We start from the raw sequence: 23,434 nt of genomic DNA on the forward strand, positions 1-23,434 counted from the left end.
TTTGTATAGGTTCTTAGCAATGCAGTAATAAAGTGTTAGTCTGATATTTAATGATTAAACTGATACGTACCTTTTTGCACTGATGTAATGGCAGTAACTGAGGGTGTTAGAACGTGCAGAGTACTATTGTGGATCATTAGTCGCAGACCATCAGTTCCTTCTACTCTTTCTATGTTTGGTGTAAGGTTAAGGTTTGTAGTTCTGAAGACGAGGATTTATTTACATTAGCTATAGCGCAATGGTGATCCTTTAATCCATTTTTATATTTAACAGTTTTACATATCACTCCTGCACAACAGATAATGTTGAGGCGATTTACATAGAACTACAGAACAGTACACAATAAAAATGAAACAATCTGAGATGGTCATGAACACAATAAAGTGGTGAATATTTAAGGTTTTCGCAAGAGTGAGCAGAGTGGGTCGAGGTGTTATATCCCGATAACTCTCAAACTTGAGTAACTGGCTAAAAACGGTTGTTGAACAAAGGTGATTTTCCAATCTTTTGGTTGTTAACGTGTCAGCTTCGTAGTCTTCTTTCAGCGTCTTTTCTTTGATGGTATCCAGAAGAAACCTTTAGTTGTTACTTTCTTTTATGCAGTGTGTGTTTCCTCTCTCGAATTACATGATGCTTTAGATGAACGTTCTTCTGTCATGCTTAGGTAATTTGTCTTTCTGATAATATTTTAGATGAGGATGCTGAAGTGGTCTTCCTACATTATTTCTGAGGCTGTGTGCACAGATATGGCTTTGCTCTGGGTTAATGAAATGCAAAATTAGTGACTTCACTTACAGGTATAGTACTTTCCTCGCCACACTTAGATTTTTGGAAATTGTTTAAACGTATAATGCTGGATGTCCTTCAGTTTTTCAAAACAATCCTTCAAATGGAACTGACATTCAGTTGCTTAGTGCTAAATCTTGCTTTCTTCGTCCATAATTTCAATCACCTATAGTATTAAAATTAAATAGTTAATACATGTACATTTCCAAAAATATAACTAACAAACCAAATCAATGCAGAATTTTGAAAATGTTGAGCTGTTTTTCAGACAGAGCAGAGTGTAGAATGGTAGCATGAGAGTACTTGGATGTAGGAGGGAGGATTTGTAGAATTTTCAACATTTTATTAAGCACACAAAAGGATACATGTACCCTATGGAATTGCAACATAGAATCCCAAAGGCAGATATTAAAGTCATATGGACCGGCACCAAACAGATATTTAAAAAATATATACTATTAATTAATTTGTAATGCAGATTTCTGGGAAGGGAATGATTCCTCCACGGACAACAGGCATTTCCCCCTGCCCTGAGTTACCTGCTACTTGTATCTGGTATCCTGACTTTTGAGTTCTGGCCTCTGCCGCACGCAAATCTATTGTGTGCTGCAAGGACTATGCCTAGACCTATCCCTCAACTATGGTCCAGAGTATGAATCAAGGGCAATGAAATTAAGGCGTACTTTCATGTGTTCATTTTATTCCACCTGATTATCAGTTGTTAGGTTTTTCTGCACCTGGATTTACTGGGTGCAGAAAACCAGGACACAATCTTTTTCCAGACAGAAAAATTAGACTGAAAAGTCGCATAAGACTCTGGGTGCAGCAGAAGCAGCTAAGACTTATGCTGTTTTTTTTTAATAACTGGGAGAAACACACAATTCTTCCCTCTGTTGGTGTTCACAGTCGTTGTTGGCCTGTGATTCGGCGTTGAGTGCAGAGCATATCGGTTAGAGCTGAGGGGCCGAGCCGAGGAGGAGTTGATGAGCAAGCGTGGCGGAGCTTGAGACGCCTGCCCGGAATTGTTTTGTGACAGGTTTCCGCTCCCGAAGGCGCTTTAAGTTCTACGGATCTGCTGTGGGGGCAGGAATAGCCGCTGCTGGTGCTGCTCGTGTGGTGGCTGCTGCAGGGCACCGAGGAGCACAGAGGGGCACAGAGGAGCCTTGGCCTGCTGCCTGATTTTTGTCAAAAATGTGTTTAATCGGGGGGGGGGGGGGGCGTGGCTGGCCGAGCAGCGACATGGCCGCTTTCTAAGCGAGCTCCGCCGGCTGCGCTATTAATCTTGTTCATAATCCTGCCTGGGATGCGAAGTTCACGCATCTATCCTGACACAGAGGTTGCTGAGAGCGAGGGGCGGCTGAGGTGAAAATTTGCCGTTCCGGGTGCGAACCAACATTAAGTTATTGGCCTTGAAAGATCTGCCGGTGTGCTGCAGGTGCGGAGCCTGCCTGAGACGGAGCCCTGCTTGGGGGACGCGTCACACTATGGCCCGGTGCCTGGTAGGCCCATTTGTGCAGACCGGAGATATACACTCGGGACCCTGACATCGTGTAGGTGAGCGAGCCACTCCGCCTGATGTGTGCTGGGCGCGTGCATAAACGGACGACCATATCTCCGTGAGGGGGTGTGAAGCTGTGGCCGTGGTGTGTGCTGTTTGCCTGACCTTCGCGAGGCCTGGAGAACCGCCCTCTGGAAAGCGGAGGGAAGATCTGATTATTTTGACCGGCGGGCTCCAGACATCCGCGCTCAGGATGACCATAAAGTGGTCATGCGGGGAGGATTTGTAGCACTGCCTCTACAGAGATTGAGCTGACCTTATACCAACGTGGCCGTATCATTGGGCTAAACAGAGACACATCGCCATTTTGCGCGCTTTCCGATGTGAGTGCTTGGGAACCTGACCCGAGTGGCGGAGGGAGTGCTGTGCGATAATTGTGCTGGTGAGAACCCCGGAATAATCCTTCGATCAGTTGACGCAGGCAGGAGAGACGGTAGGTGGTCCCCGCCGCCTTCAACTGCCGAAAGTATTGCTTTCGCCGCATCTGGGGGTTGCGGTGAACACCCTTTTGGATCTGGATCATTTGCTCATCGTTGGTGCCGGGCCTGCGCGATGCATTGCACCTGACGCTTGGCCAGCTGATCTCGCCTGGTAACGACCGCGAGGTGGCCCTAGCTGGCGAGTATTGACCTCCTGGGGGGTCGGCGATTTATAGTGAGCTGCTGGCAGAATTTCCCATACCTGGCCCATTACAAAGGCTCTCGGGAAGTGAACATTGGTCCTGCACATTGGAGGACTGGGGTTTGATAGCGCCCACAGTCTCGGCCACACGTTTGCCTGCATCACCCCCTACATACTTACTACTTCCTGGCCGGGTCCCTATTATATTAATAACAATGGGCAAGGGCGACCCGAAACAACCTAAGATCAGATTTGAGCAGAAACGTCAAGCTAGACAAAATGACCAGGTTTGCGACAATACAGAGCTTAATGCACCTGATACTGAACAAGACATTGATATTAAGGCACTAATGCTGGAGGTGCGTTCCAGTCTTAGAAGTATTGACACTAAACTCGACAACATGACGTCTCAGCTTGAATCGGTTAAAACGCTGGTCGGAACACACGAAACACGCCTGGACTGTCTCGAAAACAGACACACGGAATGCTGCGAATTCCAGCAGGAGTTCAAACAGCATATCACTAATCTGGAGAAAGAGGTTGAACTTTTGCGCGCCAAGGCTGATGACTTAGAGGCGCGTTCCCGTAGATGAAACGTGCGCATAACTTGTATTCCGGAGTCCACCGCCATTGACAGGATGGAGTCCTTTGTCACGGTCCTATTGCACGAACTATTCGATCCACACTTGTCTCAGGTCTTCACAGTGGAGCGTGCCCATAGGGCGCTGGGTCAGAAACCACCTGTGGGCGCACCGCCGAGACTGATCCTTGCCAAGCTACTTAATTATCAGGACAGGGATCTGATACTGCGTCTTGCAAGGGAGAAGGGTAAAATAACGCATAGGGGCAATGCCATCTCGTTTTACCCAGATTTCACCCCACTGGTGCAGGCGTCCAGAAAGGAATTCCTCCCAGCTAAGAAGCTCTTAATGCAGGCCGACATAAAGTACTCCCTTTTGTACCCAGCTAAACTGCGAGTGGTGCATGATGGTACTACTCATTACTTTACGGACGCTAAGTCTGCATTGAAATTCGCAAAACATGTTTGCAGTACCAGGCCAAAGAGGAAACATGCACAGCTGGGGGATGAAGTTGGTCGCCTAAGTGACAATGATTGATTCTACTAGTCTCGTTTTAAAACCCTCTGTACTTAAATAGAGAGCTCTTACTTCCGTTACAGGATTATGTTGGTTCACTGTACGAGTATCATACTATGGAACATTGTTGGTTTGCAGTTGTTGCTCTTTTGTGCCCTTGAGATTGCTGGGCTCTTGTGCTGATCTCCGTGGAGCACCCTGTGCGTTGGCTGCCACATAAATTTGTTGTTATTAAGATCGGTGGCTAGCAACCTAGGCTGAAATGCACAGCCACCCTGTGCAAACAGGGGTGTATGCTCAGGATACCACGCCCTCCAGGGGTGATTCCCAATGTTTGTAACTTTTATTTTATTTTTTTTATTTCCAGTATTTATAAAGCGCAACACTCATCCCGTGGGATATCACAGCGCTATGAAACGAGTTAGACTGCTGATGGCTTTGCTGGGGGATTTAGTTTTTTGTGAAGAGGTGAGTTTTTAATTTTTGCCGGAATTGAAGGTAGTTAATGGTATGTCTGAGGTCTACAGGTAACTCATTCCACCTTTTGGCTGCCAGGTATGAGAAGGCACATCCACCCATTCTTGTCTTATGGATGCGTTTAGGTTTAGCCAGGGCTAGGTGATTCGATCTTAGGTTCCTGTTGGGGACGTAAAAATCAATTTTCCCTTGGAGGATGGTAGGGCCAGTTTTGTAAAGAGCTCTGTGTGCATGACAGAGTATTTTGAAGGTGGCCCTCTGGCGCATCGGTAGCCAGTGAAGTTTCCGGAGGCAAGCGGATGCTGAGTCTCGCTTGCCTTTATTGCAGACCAGCTTGGCCGCCTGATTTTGTAAAACCTGTAGGCGGGAGAAAAGTTGTTCGTTCATTCCTTCGAAAAGTGCGTTGCCGTAATCAAGGCGGCTGACCAAGAGGGCTTGGGTGACTGTGCGTCGACAATCCAGGGGTATCCAGGGAAAGATTTTTGCCAGAAGTTTGAGTATTGCAAAGCCCTTACCCCAGAGTGATGTATTGTGGTCCTTCATGGACAGTGCGTCGTCCATGATGATACCTAAATTTCTGGCGTGTTGTTTTGGAGTAGGGGCTGATCCCAATGGGGTGGCCACCATGTGGCGTTCCATGTCAGTTTTGCTCCTCCAAACAGTAGTATCTCCAATTTGCCGGCATTTAATTTTAAGCAATGGTTATGCATCCATGATGCCATTTCGGTGAGACAGCTGTGTAGCTTTTTCTTTGTTGTCTCCGACCTTTCATCCATTGTCACCATCAGCTGTGTGTCGTCGGCATAGGAACATATGCCGATGCCCCACTTTCTACCAATGTCAGCCAGAGATGAAACATAGACATTGAAAAGAGTGGGGCTCAGCGAGGCCCCTTGTGGGACCCCACGGCTGATGGGACAGGGTTTCGAATGAAACTGGCCCACGTGCACTGCCTGGGTACGGTTGCTAAGAAACGATCTAATCCAGTTTAGTGCTGAGGATTGCACTCCTTTACTCAACAGAGTGTTTAGTAGACAGTCGTGGGATACGGTGTCAAACGCCGCTGACAGGTCAAGCAGTATCAGAGCCACCGATCCACCTTGATCAGTGGTGCATCTGATACTGTCCGATACTGCCAGCAGCGTTGCCTCTGTGCTATTATTGGTTCTGATGCCGGTCTGTGAGGGGTCTAGGAGTGAATTGTTTTCCAGATATCGGGATAGTTGTATATTGACCAGTTTCTCCAAAGCTTTGGAGAGATACGGGAGCTGAGAAATTGGCCTATAGTTCTCCGGGTTGGAGATGTCCGATCTGGCTTTTTTCAAAAGGGGAGTCACGGATGCGTGTTTCCAGGCTTCTGGAAAAGTTGCGGTGGTGAGCGATTTATTGAAGAGTTTGGTGATAAAAGGGCAGAGTGTTGGTAAAATTTTGGAGAACACGAAATGGGGACAGGGGTATGCAGGAGAGCCGGATTTAACTGTTTTCAGAACTGCTGATACTTCATCTTCAGAGAATGGTTGGAAGCAAGTTAGGCAAGGTGTGTTGCCTGAGTCTGGTTGGTTGTTGCCTTTGTCTGTTATTGGGGTGAGCTTTTCAGGATTGTCAGGAACGGTGGGAGTGCTTAGAGGGGTGAAGGTAGTGTAGATTTTGTTAATTTTATCGACAAAGAAGGTGCTGATGCGTTCACAGGCCTCTGTTGATGGGGTGAGGGTTTGTGAGGTGCTGGACGGGTTGCTGAACTCCTTCACTATTTTGAACAATTCTTTAGCGGAATTGTGGTTCTCATGAATTCGTTGAGTGAAGTATGCTTTTTTTGCGTCTCTAATGGCCAAAAAGTATTGATTTCGTTTGGTGACATAGGCAGCTCTAGTTTCCGAGTCTTTAGTTTGTCTCCATCGGTGTTCGTCTTTTTGACATTCCTTTTTGAGGCTCTTTAGGAGAGGGGTATACCATTTCGCCGTTATAGTCGTTTTTTTTCTTGATTTCCGCATAGGGGCTAGTTTGTCTAGCGTTTGGCGAATTCCAGAATCTAAAAGAATGACGTTGTTACTGATAGAGGGATCTTCCAGTATTGTGACATCTGTCTCAAGGAAGTGGGTTTGAAAGTTAGAGTCATCAATTAGTCTCCAGGCTCTATTGGTGACGGGAGGGGTGGATCTAAACTTCAGGGGTTTGCCAGGAAGTTTAAATGAAAAGAGTAGTAAGGAGTGGTCGGACCAGGACAGAGGGAGGATTTCTTTTATGGTGGTTGAATCAATATTAGTAAATAGAAGATCAAGGGTGTGCCCGGCTAAGTGCGTGGGGCCCTCGACCCACTGTTTGAGTTGTAGGATTTCCACATCGTATTTCAACTGGGCGGATCCGGGGGCGTCTGTTTTATCGTAATGAACATTGAAGTCACCGACGACCATGTAATTTTCCTGTTTTAAACATAGTGGTAGCAGTTGGTTCAATAATTTGGCGCTTACACTGGCTTGTTGCCCTGGAGGGTTGTAAACAACTGCGCCAGCAAGAATGATGAGGCCGTGGGATAAAATTTTGAATGGTAATATCTCATGTTCAGGGTACACAATTGTGTTTTCCGCAAAGCATGTCAGATGGTCTCTAAAGATCACGGCGACTCCGCCTCCTTTTTTCTTGCCTTGTCTGTTTTGTGTAACTATTTTGTATTCTGGGGGAAGGGCATTAGCGAGGTCTGGGGTATTAGAGTCCGATAGCCATGTTTCGGTAATAAAAACTAGGTCCGGGGTCCTGGATGTCAGCATGTCCCAGATTTCTAGGGCATGTTTAGGTAAGGATCTGGCATTAAGGTATAGGCATTTCAATTCTAGCTGATTTTTGGTAGAGTTTGTGCAGAGGTCAGTTGGGGGTTGGCCCATACTCGACCAGCGACAGGCGAGACAGGAGAAAGGTCCATACGATAGTCCGGGGCCGGTTTGATTGCAACGGTGAGATCTAACATCCGTGTTGAGGGCTAGTAGCTCGCTCCGTGTATACTGGATAAGTATCGGCGCAGATGGATTAAGGCCTATAGGGGGTATAGCCCCTAGTCCCGGCCGGTCGCGGACGGGCGCAGACGGGCTTGCCTTAGGCGCGCCTTCGGCGCGCAAACGTCGCGCCCGCTACGCTCGCCCGCTGCGCGACCGAGGATTGCACATATTTTATACTACTCTGGGGTTGTGGGACGAGGGGGTGTGGCCTGAAAGGGGCGTGGCCTCCGCAGGGGGAGTGTGCGTGTAACGTCAGCGCTGGCTCCGCTGCATGCACGGCTGTAGTCCGGTAAGTGAAATCACAACACAATTAAGTCTGTGACAATAATTTCTAAAAACAATAATAATCAAGTGACACAAAGTTTAAAAACAATGCATACATTTCAATGTGTTTGCGCTATGCGTAATTTAGGGGGGCTATGACACAACCTGATTGGAGGGTTGCTGTGGGTGGAGGGGGGACGGGGCTGTTGGGTTGTTTGGCAAGTGCTGAGTATTATTCTCGATTGTGCGGTGTGATCATTAGTCTTGGACATGCAACTAGACAATTACTGTATAGTGGTAATGCAGCATCAACATTGCAATGGAATTAACAGGGGTGTTAACTTGGAATATCCGCGGACTTAGAGATGGCAAAAAAGGGAGATTGATGCATGGATATCTTATAAGACACAAGATAGACATTTGCTTTTTGCAAGAAACGCACATTAACTCCACTCCATCCCCCAGACTAAAACACTCCAGATGGGGTTCGATTTATTCTGCCATCTACTCTAATTATGCCTGTGGGGTGGCTATCCTTATACGTAGAGGACTAGACTGGAAGGAACATACTGTGCACTGTGACCCTGAGGGCAGATTTGTTGTGATCTACGGCACCCTACTGGGAAAGCCATTGGTGTTGGTAGCGATGTATGGTCCGAATGTTGATGACCCAGAATTCTTCAGATCTGTATGGGCGCAAATTGCATTGATGGATTGCTCAACAGTCGTTTGGGGTGGAGACTTTAATGTTGTACTGAACGATGATCTGGATCGCAAGGGAGCATCTAGACCGCTGCACCCACATGCCAGGCAGGCATTGTTAGACATTCTCCAAGAAGGTTCATTGCTTGACATATGGAGGTGTAGACACCCGAACGTGAGGGAGGGCACCTGTATTTCGAGTCACCATGCTGCCTGGTCAAGGCTAGATTACTGGCTGGTGTCGCCCGATGTGGCTGCATGGACAGTGTGGGTGTGTAATCAGGCTAGATCGCTCTCTGATCATGCTCCATGCCTACTGGAAATCAGAATACCAGATGCTCCCACTCGGGCCTTAACCCGTCGCTTACCACCACACTCATTGTTAGACACAGCATTTACCGAAAAAATAAGAGCAGACATAGTCCAATACTTTGAAACGAACGCGGGCTCAGTATCAACGGAGTCTGTGCTGTGGGATGCATTCAAAGTGGTAATCAGGGGGCAGTGTATTGCATGTAGGGCAGGGGTGCTGCGAGCCATTAGAAATACACTAAGCAAGATTGAAGGGGAACTGAGGGCGGTGGAATCCCGTTTCTGCGATAATCCCACGCCTGAGTTAGCCGTTCAAATGAAGGCTAAACTCCTAGACTTTAACGAGGAGGCACAACGGGAGGTAAAGTTCCTGGGCAAACAAGCAGAAGCCGTAGGTACGGGGAAGGTGATAGACCTAGCAGGACCCTGGCTCACCTCATCTCCACCAGACCACAATCCACATACATACACTCCATTAGGGACCCAGATGGGGAGATGGTGGTAGGTCAGGAAGCAGTTCTTCACACTTTCGCTGACTCTAACCTATATAAAACCAGACAGAATGAGACTCCAGAATCCCTCGATACATATTTAGACACGATAGCCTTGGTATGGTTTAACAACGCACACCGCCAATACATGGACGTCCCAATCACAGCGCAAGATATAGCCAAGGTGATTAAGAGTATGCCGTTAAATAAGGCCCCCAGCCCTGATGGTCTCAGGACAGCTTTTTATAAGACTTATGCAGAGGAACTGGCGCGCGGCTGCACGCAGTGTTCGCTGAGGCCCTTGAAACTGGAATTTTGCCTAAGTCCATGCGCGAAGCCCTAATAATAACGCTTTTAAAACCAGATAAAGACAGCCAGTCGTTAGATTCTTATAGGCCTCTTTCCCTCATCAACGTGGATGTGAAAATCTACGCGAAAATAATTGCTGACAGACTGCAGCCGTTGCTACCGATGGTGGCCCTGCCAGACCAATCAGGCTTCATGCCGGGGCGCGCAACCTCCCATAACTTAAGAACTATATTCTTGGTGTTGCACTACCTTCATCCAACTGTACAAGCAACGGTCGTGTTTTTAGACGCTACAAAAGCCTTCGACTCGCTAGAATGGCCTTATTTATTCAGAATCCTCAGCAGGATGGGATTCAGCCCACTATTCATTAATTTAATACAACTGTTGTACACTTCCCCTACAGCTAGGGTACAAGTGAACGGTTTACTATCCGAGCCCTTTGACATCTCACGTGGTACGAGACAGGGCTGCCCCCTGTCTCTGTTGCTTTTCGCCATTGCCATGGAGCCTCTTTCTGCAAGAATCAGACAACACCACACGGCGAGATGCATAAGTTTTAGTTCCCGTAGTCTATTGATATCTGTGTACGCATATGATGTCCCTCTGTATGTCTCAAACCCCACTGTAAACCATAATCCTCTACTTCGCGAATTTGTAAAATTTGAAGGTCTGGCAGGTGTATCAATCAATTGTTCTAAATCTGTTGCATTCCCGCTTACAGACACTATCCCTGAAGTGAAGTCCGACTACCCCCTACGCTGGGAAGCGGATTCTGTTAAATATTTAGGCATTTGGATTAGCCGTAACATACAGGACATATGGGCCCTTAACTTTGGTAAAGCGGTGCATTGGCTGGAAACCAAAGTGGCTATTTGGAACACACTCCTTCTGTCCTTGGTCGGGAGGATCGCATTGGCAAAAATGGTGGTATTGCCAAAGTTCCTCTACCTCTTTGCGAATATCCCAATCCCATTAACAAAACACTTTCACACCTGTCTGTGATCTTCCTTATTATCACTGGTGTGGGCTGGAGGTCAGGCCAGAGTATCGTGGGCACTCCTGACACTACCACTCCGACAGGGGGGATTGGGCGCTCCTGACATGCAGCTTTACGCATTGTGTACGCAGGCTCTATTTGTTCATTTTTGGGTATATCCTATGCCGTACCAGCCTCATGTTGCAGTGGAATCAGACTCTGTGGCCCCGCTACCACTGAATGTAGCCTTATATAGCAAAACACCACGACCCTCCCTGGACATAGATACAGCCAATATGCTTAGGTGGGTGTGGCGAGAACTCCAGAAGAGAGCTCGGCTTCCGCTCCTGTCTGCACCAGCTATCCCGTTGAGATGCAACCCTATGTTGCCCTGCTTGGCTGTCAGTGGAGGGGATGTCTCTATACGTGGCGCACCATTGCGTACCTTTTCTGATTTATACCCGAATGGCGCGTTTCAGGACCCCCAACCGGGTGGCGACGACGAGCCCCTGACTTTCAATTATATTTTTACCTACCATAAGCTGAAACTGTCCTGCAGGGCGCTCTGGGGGTAGTTTCCTGAAGAACCTCCACAATTGCAAGCGCTCCAAAGCGTGCTCGCTAGGGCATCCCCCAAAAAACTGGTCTCTAGATTGTACAACAGTATGCAGGAGCACTCCCCTATTATGGTACCAACATCCATGCAGGCATGGAATGCGGAACTGGAGGACCGTCTGAAGCCGTCTGAAGCAGCTCATCAGAGGTCGCTCCCCCTCGCTCCCTGCCTGTCCCGAGACGCTTTTGCTGACGCTCTGCTGCAGAATTCACCCACTCGAGCGCTTCGGCGATATCGCAGCGCCTGGTATCGTTTTTACATATTTATTTATTTGCGCTGCTCATTGGCCCTGCATTGTGCTTTATTAAATAGCGCTTGGCTCTGAAAAGTGTTTTAATAATCGGCGACTGTGCCCCTGCTTTGTTGTGAGATACCCTACTCCATTTTGTTAGTTTGTTTACCTGGACCCCGTGTCTCCTCCCCGCTCCCGCCTCCCAGCTGCCCCTCTCACACACTAGTTTTGTTCTGCAGCCCCGTCCCCCACTGCCTCTGTGACTGTCTGAAGCAGCTCATCAGAGGTCGCTCCCCCTCGCTCCCTGCCTGTCCCGAGACGCTTTTGCTGACGCTCTGCTGCAAAATTCATCTACTCGAGCGCTTCAGCGATATCGCAGTGCCTGGTATCGTTTTTACATATTTATTTATTTGCGCTGCTCATTGGCCCTGCATTGTGCTTTATTAAATAGCGCTTGGCTCTGAAAAGTGTTTTAATAATCGGCGACTGTGCCCCTGCTTTGTTGCGAGATACCCTACTCCATTTTGTTAGTTTGTTTACCTGGACCCCGTGTCTCCTCCCCGCTCCCGCCTCCCAGCTGCCCCTCCCACGCTCCGCCCCCTCCACTCTCCATATATAAGACAGATGAACCTACGTGCAGCGTCCACGCGCCGAAGGTGCGCCAAAGGTAAGCCCGTCTACGCCCGTCCGCGCCTGGACCGCGCCCAGCGCCAGACCCCCTGGCCCCCGCCATGCCCAGCCCACTAGATTCACATATGATGCCGCAACTCTCCTCGCCCTCAACCCCGGACGCAATCAATCAATCAATCAATCAAAGCATTTGTATAGCGCGCTACTCACCCGGAGGGTCTCAAGGCGCTAGAGGGGGGGGGGAACCGCTACTGCTCGAACAGCCAGGTCTTGAGCTGTTTCCTGAAGGCGAGGTGGTCCTGGGTCAGGCGGAGGTGGGTCGGGAGGGAGTTCCAAGTCTTGGCGGCGAGGTAGGAGAACGACCGTCCCCCTGTGGTGGCTCTTCGGATGCGGGGGACGGCGGCGAGGGCGTGGCCGGTCGATCGAAGCTGGCGATTGGGAGCGTAGAAGTTGAGGCGGCTGTTGAGGTATCCTGGGCCTTGGTTGTGCAGGGCTTTGTGTGCGTGGGTGAGGAGGCGGAAGGTGATTCTCTTGTTGACCGGGAGCCAGTGCAGGTCTTTCAGGTGTCCGGAGATGTGGCTGCGACGGGGGATGTCCAGGATGAGTCGAGCTGAGGCGTTCTGGATCCGCTGGAGTCTCTTCTGGAGTTTGGCGGTGGTTCCGGCGTAGAGGGAGTTGCCGTAGTCCAGTTGGCTGGTGACAAGGGCCTGGGTGACCGTCTTCCTGGTCTCGGTGGGGATCCACCGGAAGATCTTGCGCAGCATGCGAAGGATGTTGAAGCACGACGAGGAGACGGCGTTGACTTGTCTGGTCATGGAGACGGAGGAGTCCAAGATGAAGCCCAGGTTGCGTGCATGGTCTGTTGGTTTGGGTGTGCTGCCTAGGGCGGGAGGCCACCAGGAGTCGTCCCAGGCGGAGGGTGAGGATCCCAGGATGAGGACTTTCGTCTTGTTTGAGTTCAGTTTCAGGCGGCTGTTCTTCATCCATTCGGCTACCTCTTTCATCCCTTCGTGTAGGTTGGCTCTGGCGGTGGAGGGGTCGTTGGTGAGGGAGAGAGTCAGCGTAGGAGATGATGTTGAGGTTGTGCTGGCGTGCGATGGCTGCGAGGGGATTCATGTAGACGTTGAAGAGGGTTGGGCTCAGCGAGGAGCCTTGAGGAACGCCGCAGATGACTTCGGTGGCTTCTGATCTGAAGGGTGGGAGGCGAACTCTCTGTGTCCTTCCGGCGAGGAAGGAGGTGATCCATTCCAGTGCCTTCTCCTGGATTCCGACGTTGCTGAGGCGCTGTACTAGGGTGCGGTGGCAGACAGTGTCGAAGGCCGCGGAGAGGTCTAGGAGGATGAGGGCCGCTGTTTCTCCGTTGTCGAGCAGGGCTCGGATGTCATCAGTTGCTGCGATCAGTGCGGTCTCGGTGCTGTGGTTGGCCCGGAAGCCAGACTGCGAGAGGTCGAGGGATCCGTTCGACTCGAGGAAGGTGGCCAGTTGCTTGTTGACGGTCTTCTCGATGACTTTTGCGGGGAACGGGAGCAGCGAGATGGGACGGTAGTTCTTGAGGTCCGTGGGGTTGGCTGATGGCTTCTTTAGTAGGGCGCTGAGTTCGGCGTGCTTTCAGCTCTCCGGGAAGGTAGCGGTGTTGAAGGAGGTGTTGATGATGTCCCGCAGGTAGGGTGCGATGACAGCGTCGGCCTTGTTGAAGATGTGGTGAGGCCAATGGTCGGTCGGAGATCCGGAGTGGATGGAGTTCATCGTGCGGATGGTGTCTTCAGTGCTGATCGGGGTCCAAGCGCGGAGGATGGTGGTGGGGGGCGGTGGTTCGGTCGTGGTGTGCGTTGGTTGAGTGCTGAAGCTGTTGTGTATGTCCGCGATCTTGTTGTGGAAGTAGGAGGCGAGGGAGTTGCAGAGGTCTTGCGAAGGGGTGGTGTTGTTGTTTCCGGCATTGGGGTTGGAGAGCTCACACCACAATGCTGCGAAGCCACCCCAGGACGTACCCACGGTCCATTCCCCTGTCACACCTGCAAGTTCACCTGCTTCAGGACCCTCTCCAAATCCACTTCCTCCAAACATAGCTCCGACTCTAACCACCTGAAGTGCATCCTGCTAAACACCCGCTCGATCCATAGACACACCACTGAACTCTGGGACCTACTCAACACTGCGTCACCGGACATCTCCTTCCTTACAGAAACTTGGATGAACACATCATCAGCACCCGACATCGCTATAGCCATCCCGGACGCTTACAAGATCACCCGAAAAGACCGCACCAAACAAACAGGAGGAGGCATCGCCATCGTCCATAGGAACACCATCAAAATCACAACCAGCACCGACGATAATCTTGCCACCGCCGAACATCTCCACTTCCAGATCCACACCGACCCTAGGACCACACTTAGAGGCACCTTCATCTACAGGCCTCCAGGACCCCGTACTCAATTCAGCGATGACATCACCTTGAAAACAAACACAACAGCAACACCAACTCCCTTCTGGACAACCTGTCCAATCTCGGACTCAAACAACTTGTGGACACTCCCACCCATGTAGCCGGACACACGCTCGACCCTATCTTCACCTCCAGCAAGCACATTTCCTTCGACCGCACCACAGCCCTCCATGGACGGACCACAGCTGTGTTCACTTCAGCTTCAAAACCACCTTGACCCACAACCGCCCACAACCTATTCCTCGAAGAAACTGGAACAAAATCACCTCCGACCAACTCCTCACATCACTCAACCCAAACCCTCCCACCCTCTCATTGGACCCAAACCAAGCGGCCACCAACCTCAAGCAATGGATCACCCACAGCGCTGACGAATTAGCACCCCTGAAAAAGCACCAGATCAATTCAGGCAGCAAAAAGGCCCCCTGGTTCAATGATGACCTTAAAAAATCTGAGAAGCTATGCCGCACCCTAGAGAAAACATGGAGAAAAAACCCAACCACCGACAACATGGCCACCCTCAAGGCGGCCACCCGCAAACACCACCAACTGATTCGATCCACCAAGAAATCAGCTTTCAAGGATCGTCTCGACAACAACGCCCACAACAGCAAGGAACTTTTCAACATCGTCAAAGAATTCACCAACCCCGCCGCAGCATCTAACGACATCACTCCCTCCCAAGACCTCTGCGATGCGTTATCCTCCTTCTTCTACAACAAAATTGCAGACATTCACAACAGCTTCGAGAATACTCCCGGCGAACAACCCTCCCCACCCCCCTCAGATCCTACACCGCCAACTAACAACCTCAGCACCTGGAACCCAATCACCACCGAAGACACCATCCGCCTAATGAACTCAATCCACTCTGGCTCGCCAACAGACCCCTGCCCCCACCACATCTTCAACAAAGCTGACTCCATCATCGCACCCCATCTCCGTGATGTCATCAACTGCTCGTTCAACTCTGCCACCTTCCCAGATAGCTGGAAACACGCCGAACTCAGCGCCCTCTTGAAGAAACCCACAGCAGACCCCTCCGAACTTAAAAACTACCGACCCATATCCCTCCTCCCCTTCCCCGCCAAAGTCATCGAGAAAGCCGTCAACAGCCAACTCGCCGCCTTCCTTGAAGCCAACAACTCCCTCGACCCCTCACAGTCCGGCTTCCGAGCCAAACACAGCACCGAAACCGCCCTCATCGCAGCTACAGACGACATCCGAACGCTACTGGACAACAGAGAAACAGTGGCCCTCATCCTACTCGACCTCTCCGCCGCCTTCGACACAGTCTGCCACAGCACCCTTATACAACGCCTCAGCAACATCGGCATACAAGGAAAAGCCTTGGACTGGATCATCTCATTCCTCGCCGGGAGAACTCAAAGAGTCCGACTTCCCCCATTCAACTCAGAGGCCACTGAAGTCATCTGTGGAGTACCACAAGGATCATCACTCAGTGCCACCCTCTTCAACGTTTACATGAGTCCACTCGCCTCCATCGCGCGTCAACACAACCTTAACATCATCTCCTACGCCGACGACACCCAGTTAATCCTTTCCCTCACCAAAGACCCCAACACCGCCAAAACCAATCTTCACGAAGGCATGAAAGAAGTAGCCGAATGGATGAAACACAGCCGCCTTAAACTCAACTCAGACAAAACGGAGGTGCTCATCCTAGGATCCTCCCCCTCTGCCTGGGACGACTCTTGGTGGCCTTCCGCTCTGGGCACAGCACCCACACCCACTAACCACGCACGCAACCTGGGCTTCATCCTAGACTCCTCTCTCTGGATGGCCAGACAAGTCAACGCAGTCTCATCCTCCTGCTTCAACGTACTTCGTATTCTCAAAAAGATCTTCCGCTGGATCCCCCTCGAAACAAGAAAGACTGTCACCCACGCACTGGTCACGAGTCGACTGGATTATGGTAACACACTATACGCCGGAATCACAGCAAAACTACAGAAAAAACTCCAACGCATCCAAAACGCATCAGCGAGACTCATATTGGACATCCCTCGCCAAGATCACATTACCGGACACCTAAAAGACCTCCACTGGCTTCCCGTCAACAAGAGAATTACATTCCGTCTTCTCACCCTCGCACACAAGGCCCTCTACAAACTAGGACCCGAATGCCTCAACACTCGATTGTCCTTCTACACACCCACCCGCCAACTTAAATTGTCCAATCAAGCCCTCGCCGCAGTCCCGCACATCCGAAAATCCACCATGGGTAGCAGATCCTTCTCCTTCCTGGCGGCCAAGACCTGGAACTCACTCCCCACTTACCTCCGCCTTACTCAAAACCACATCTCCTTCAGAAAAGAACTTAAAACCTGGCTATTCGACAAAAATTGAACACCCTTCCCCAAGCGCCTTGAGACCCTCTGGGTGAGTAGTGCGCTATATAAATCCCTTGAACTTGAACTTGAGGAGCATTAGACAGATGATAAGAGGTCCTTTTGCTGTAAACAACTCACTGAACTATCACCTAACTATAGGCTCCGGCAAATTCATTTCAAGTTTTTACACAGATTTTACCGCACACCAGTGTCTATGCATCGTATGTGACTGAAAGATGACTCTAGCTTTTGGAAATGCGGCACCAAACAGGCTTCTTTCTTACATGTCGCCTGGAGCTGCCCTGTGCTTGCTGATTATTGGTCCGCCATTTTTCTGCTATTAATCAGATACCTTTTAGAGCAGATGACCCTTCCCAGGCTCTTGGCCTGTTGGGATATGTAATTGATACTGCACCTAATAATCGTAAACTTCATGCCTTACTCCTTCTTTATGCTAGAAGACAGGTGGCGGTACACTGGGGTCGTAGGGCATTGCCTACATTCGATGCATGGTTAGCAGACGTAACTTATGGCCACACTCAACTAGATAATTATTGGGAGCTCATGCCCTCCGCTTCCCGACCCAGGGACATTTGGGAACCGTTCCTACACTGGACAAGTGCTAGAGTAAACACCCCCAGCTCTGAGCAATCTCCCTCTGAGGTGAGAGACGATGTTCCTAGATGAGTAGATGTAATATCTGGGACTTTGGCTACGTGGGGAGGCCCTGTCTGATGTTTGTCGTATAGGATTTTGTAACTGAAATCTTTCAGTGGTGATTATGTTTCCGAACACTATGTGCACTTCTGCGTGTGAGTGTCTCTATATTTGCCTGGACGAGTAATTGTGTGTCCTCTCGCTCGCTGTATTGAACTGTGCCACATGTCCGGATATAATGGCAATGTTGACTGCAAAGACTGGATATGTAATGATTACGCACGCTGATCTGCTTCCATTTTACTTACAGCACTGAGTTTTGTTTGTATTGGTTTCGTTTAATGGTTGAAAGGGGGGGATAACCGGGGGGTTAAAACTAGAAAATGGTCATATCCTATGAACCCTTCATTGCAGTGTAAAATCCTGATTTTGCATGATCTTCTATAGTTCTCATTGCTTATGCCGCTGTAATGTAATGACTGTGCAACTTTGAATAAACAAATAAAAAAATAAAAAAATGTGTTTAATCATTTTTTTTTTCACAGTCCACAGGCAAAAATGACATCATCACTTGGTCCCACGCAGGGGATCAGAAAGCCTCAACAGAATTATAACAGGTGGACGAAGTGCATTGATCAATATAAACAGCTCCCCCTCTTATTAGATAAGCCAAATGAAAGATACAGCTTCTAAGTGCCCCGGAGCTGAGACAGAGAGATAAAAAAGATCATGCAACTTTGCTAAGCCAGCAGATAGGTCATAAGAAAACTCAACAGCCTTCTGTAACGGTAATTTCTCCAGGTTGCTCCACCGAGGTGTTGTATGCGAAATAGCCAAAAAGCGTGGACAAACTCATCCTAACATGGGATAAGTAATTATGAATCTAACAAGGAACAAAGAAAAAAGAAAAAAACGCCCCCCACCACACCCGTGGTGGCGGCGTATTCATACTAACGAGAGGTTGGTCGACACAGGAATTGTGATCAAAACTGGAAGAGATGGAGGGCACTGATGGTGGAGGGACACACCGCAGACGGACGGCCCTGGGAGAGGAAGGAGACAAGGGGGCCCCATTTAAATTCAAAATTCTTACAATTATCCCTGAAAATATCAGCCAGGCTAAGCAGTCTCCAAAGACGAGAGTGCCATAGGGAAATAGCTGGAGCCTCCCTTCTCTTCTAGGCGGCTGCCAGGGTGACCTTAGCTGCCCCACACGCACCACTCTTAAAGTATGGGACTCAATTTCAGGCGACGACAGGTGGACTCCTTTTCCATCTCCATTCACTCCAATCCATTTCAATCCAGCTTTCCCCCCGGCCCAACATGAGGGACCCTTTGATGCCTGGAGAAGGGGAGGCTGCTTATCTCTAATACATTTGTTCCACAATTTTGATCCCCTTACTTTTGCTCAATGTCAAAGGGACTTTGAATTGAAGCACACTGAAAGATATCAGTATATCTAATTGATGCACTGGGCCCTCACACCTCAGATACGGGAGGCTGCTACTCGACCTCTCACAAAATTTGAGGCCTTTCTCACCAAGGCTGCTAACATGAAAGGGCTGATCTCATTTATCTATAGCTTCTTTCTTAAAATAGTGCTTTCCCCGCGCCCCCGGTATATGTTTAAGTGGGAAGAATTAATTCACCGTCCTATTTCCGATGAGGAATGGGCGCATCTGTGGTCCGACATCGCACGCTTCAATCATTCCTCAGAACTCAGGGAATTGCCGCCTGATTTTACGTATACACCAATCATTGAGCAGAGCAGAGCTGAGCAGAGGAGTGGAGGGAAGTGCCTACATCTGCCGTCTGTAGAGGGACTGGCTGTGGATTCCGCTCTTGCTCCTGAACGATTGCCAGCATTCTCCCTTGTACTCATGACAGCGATGAATAGCAACGAACAAGCAATGAACAGTGAGTGGTGAGTGACAAGTGGCAAGAGGTGTGTGGCGTGTGGCGAGTAGTTAAGGTTGATCGGTCCTTAAGTCGCTGAGCCATTGGAGTCTGTAATAACTCTGTAATACAAAATCTGCGAAATTATACAAAGGGGAAAGTGACAATAGACTTTGACCCTGTTGAAGCACCCCTCGACCCCTGAATTACTCTGCATGCCTAGACCACAGCCCTACCGGGAGCCAGATATTAATCAATCAATTAATTAATTAGTTAATTAAATAAGTAACCAGCAGCACCGGCGGATTCTGTAATGAGGTGTGCTTTGGGGTGTTTTCGTTTGGAGGTGCTTTTCTTCTATCAAAGTACCGTTTGGTCTTGTCACTGGCCCGTTTGATTCTCTGAAAGAAGCAAGACTTCTTCACCTTAGAGGGTGTATTATGAGGTCAGGAAAAGAGCGGCCACCTTTCCCTCCTATCAAAAGGAAAAGAAAAATACAACAAACACTAATATTAGATATGTTTAAAATAAAACAGGCAGGTGACATACAGTCCTTTAAATCATCTAAGGTCCATACATTTGGGAAACTGGGAAAGTCGACGTCAAAGTTTGATTTTATGAAAGATCCAACTGGTGCTATGCTAACATTGCTAACTAACCCATGTGATCTTTAAACTCCGATTAAACCACTGAGTAGAAAAAATATTATATCCCCTAAGCAAGGAGTAAGTGAACCAGGCCACCCTGAGTCTGAAGCTGAAGTCGAACGAATGTCAAATTCAACTAAGGACCAAGTCAACCATTGGGGTCAAATAACGGACCTAGAGATGTTAACTATTCCACTTACTGGTCGTTCACAACAAGAGGACGCAAAATGCACAAATCTAACAATGGGAGATACTCGGCACTTACTACCAACTTAGGCAGCCAATGCCAATAGAAGTGCAAGTAAAAATCAGAACAGCTAACGGGATAGGGGAACTATCTAATTTGGGACAAATGAATCAACGAGAGCAAGAAGCTCCAAATGAACTAAATGGTGGGGTGAAAATCATAAGGGAAGCCAATACCCCACTGAAATGGGATCTTACTCTGTCTAAAATAAATTCAGTTAAAAAACAGGACCAGCCGAAATGTAATCAAAATAACGGATCTCAAATTAATAAGGACGAATACAACAGCAACCCAGAAACTCTGCAGCGTTGGAGTACTCCGTATCAAAAAGACGTTTTGAATAGTAGTCCACAATTCATTAATTCTTGTGACGAGGGACATAATTTTCAAGGACCACAAAAAGAGGAGTATAAGGACCTATCATTCATAAATGGGCAACACCATAGCCCAGGTACTCAGGTACCAGGAAGTGGGAACGCAGGAGCAATTTGGGATTTATTCTTCAAAACCTCGCAATTAACTCTGGAAGCTTTAACATATAAGTCCAACAAAAAGGAGGTCCAAATAGATCTCTTGAGTGCTACGGCATCCTCTGTTGCCGGAACTGAGCAGAAGATAACAACACAAAATCATCTAATAGTAAGGGCACAATCTCAGCCAATATCTACGTATGTAGAGTGTAGTTGTGCCCCACTAATTAACAAACTTGCTACCATTCCGGATATTTTAAAAACAATAATTGATGATGCAAAAGGGAATTTTCCTAATGTGGGAATTCAATCCATCAAGATCGACTGCCCCTCTAAAGATACAATAAAATGTAAAGACAATACTGTTGTTGTTAAAGATAAAATAGATGATAAAACAAAAGATCAAGAAGTGATAAACCTATGCTTGACACAATCAACAATGACAGACGCAGCTCCGGAAGTTTAACCATCAAAAAGTCAGAGGAAAAAACAACGGAAAGCAAGAAATAAAGCTTCTAAAAGTATGAAAAAAATACAACTGCATCAGATGTAGTGAGATTGAACACTGGAAACAACCATGACCAAATATCATATTGTGAAGGTGAGGTTAAACAAATGTCTCCAGCAAAACCCTTTTACCCTCTATTTAATAAAGACCTATCGGAGGTACAAGCAGTTATGAAAAATAAATGCCTAAACAAGCAAGCTGATAGTATAAAAATGATAGAGTATGGGAAAATTCAGTCCTTAGAAATGCTGCAAGTGGAGGAATGTAATAAACAGGTGGAGAATAAGCCATCACAATTGGAAACAAATAGAGCAAAGAGTGAGAGCATCAGAGGGGATAAAACAAATAGAGATTTGTTAAAAACCTGGAAGGATATTAAATTACCACAAGATCTGGGAACCGAAATGAAGCAATTACATAAACAATCATGGTCTCAAACTGTTAATAATCATAATGGAAGGTTAACTGAGCATGCTCAAGGTGAAAATAGCCTGCAACAAATTAAATTAAATAACCCAGATCAAAAAGAAGGAGTGGTACAGGTAATTTCTACGCCGGAATATAAATCTAGGGGTAATAATGATATCATGACTCGTGGGAACATATTAAAATTGTGTAATGCAGTACCCTCATTAAAGAAAATTAAATGTACTGACATAGAATCAATTGAATTCCACACATCAAGAATAATAATCGCAAATCAACATTAGTAATTTGGACATCTTCTACTGCCGCCAGCCTTATTATGCAAGAACATAATCTCTTTCAGGACTGGGGAATACAAATAACAACTCCCCTGCAACTTTCCTATCCTATCCCTTTTGTTTAAACAAAATTACAAAATCATAACCAATTAGAACCGATAATAATAAGAAATACTCAATATTAAAAAACCCACAGGTATGACCAACGGGCATCTTTTAAAATTATTAGAGGTAAAAAAAGTAGACCTATTATTTGACACTGTTCAGGCTCTCATCGGATCCAGATTGGATTATGCCAACATTCTATATCTGGGTCTCCCAGAATACCTTTTACAGCGCATGCAGGTGACTCAGAATGCTGCAGCGCGAGCTATATTCGGCCTGCACCGCCGAGCCAGTGCCTCTAACTTGCTGCAATCCCTCCATTGGCTCCCTATACGGAAGAGGATAATGTTCAAGGCCTTGACATTAGCCCATAAAGCACTGCACGCTACAGGTGCAAAATACCTACAGAAGAGGCTGGAATTTTATCGGCCGACTCGATCCTTAAGATCGGAGTCTCTAGCATTTGCTGTAGTTCCCCGCATAAAGAGGGCACGCCTGGGAGGGCGATCCTTCAGATTTCTGGCCCCTCAGTTATGGAACTCCCTGTCCTTACGTTCCACATCCAATCTGTTAGCTTTTAGGAAGGGTCTGAAGACTTGGTTATTTGCTATGTAGAGTTCTGTTCCCCTCTTCCTTATTTTCTTGTTTACTGTTATGTTCTTCTTTAGTATCCTTTCTGGGTCTGGAGCACAAAGCGCCGGGACACTCCTTTGGAGTAGCCGTTGCGCTATATAAGACCCATTAATAACATAACATAACATAACATAACACTGTCAAATTAGGTTGGCTAACAGTAGCCCTCCATAATGTCAGGCAGGATTGACATCTACAATCTGAAGTTCCTTTAAGGGGGCCAACAATTATGAATAAAAGGGTCAGATTATGTTCGTGGAATGTAAATGGGGTTCAAGCAAAGATTCAGAATAACCAACTCGCTACTTTGTGCTGTTTTCAAATCATTTGTTTACAAGAGACTTGGGCTTTAGTTCTTTTTAGATTGGAAGGGTATAGGGTTATTACTCATTAGCTAAGAGAACAAGTAACAATGGCAGACCTTGAGGGGGTTTGCCTATTTTTATATCAACTGAGCTAAAAATGGAAAGTGAAATGGACGTCCCAAGTCAAAAGGATTATCTAATTGTCAAAATACGATACAAGGAACAAAATATAATTACATCTCTTGTAGTAATCAACGTATATAATTACGAAGAACAATGGCGACCAATTTCATAATTATGATATTGCAACAATTGGACAATGACACCCAACCTGAGATTATTATTACCGGTGATTATAACATGAATATGCTATGGTCTTACGATAGAGATGTTGAAATACA

General features: G+C 47.7%; 1 long non-coding RNA gene across 2 annotated transcripts in view; it reads right to left on the minus strand.

The window, feature by feature from the left end:
* Positions 1-246: 246 nt before the first annotated feature.
* Positions 247-23,434, minus strand: part of LOC147664099 (uncharacterized) — a 47,134-nt gene continuing 23,946 nt past the window's right edge. For both annotated transcript variants that reach the window (XR_015305189.1, XR_015305190.1), the window contains exon 3: positions 247-952. This is a non-coding gene — a long non-coding RNA (uncharacterized LOC147664099). The remainder of the gene's footprint in view (positions 953-23,434) is intronic.

This window comes from Lissotriton vulgaris, unplaced genomic scaffold (assembly GCF_964263255.1).
Source record: "Lissotriton vulgaris unplaced genomic scaffold, aLisVul1.2 SCAFFOLD_1464, whole genome shotgun sequence".
Classification (NCBI taxonomy): domain Eukaryota; kingdom Metazoa; phylum Chordata; class Amphibia; order Caudata; family Salamandridae; genus Lissotriton; species Lissotriton vulgaris.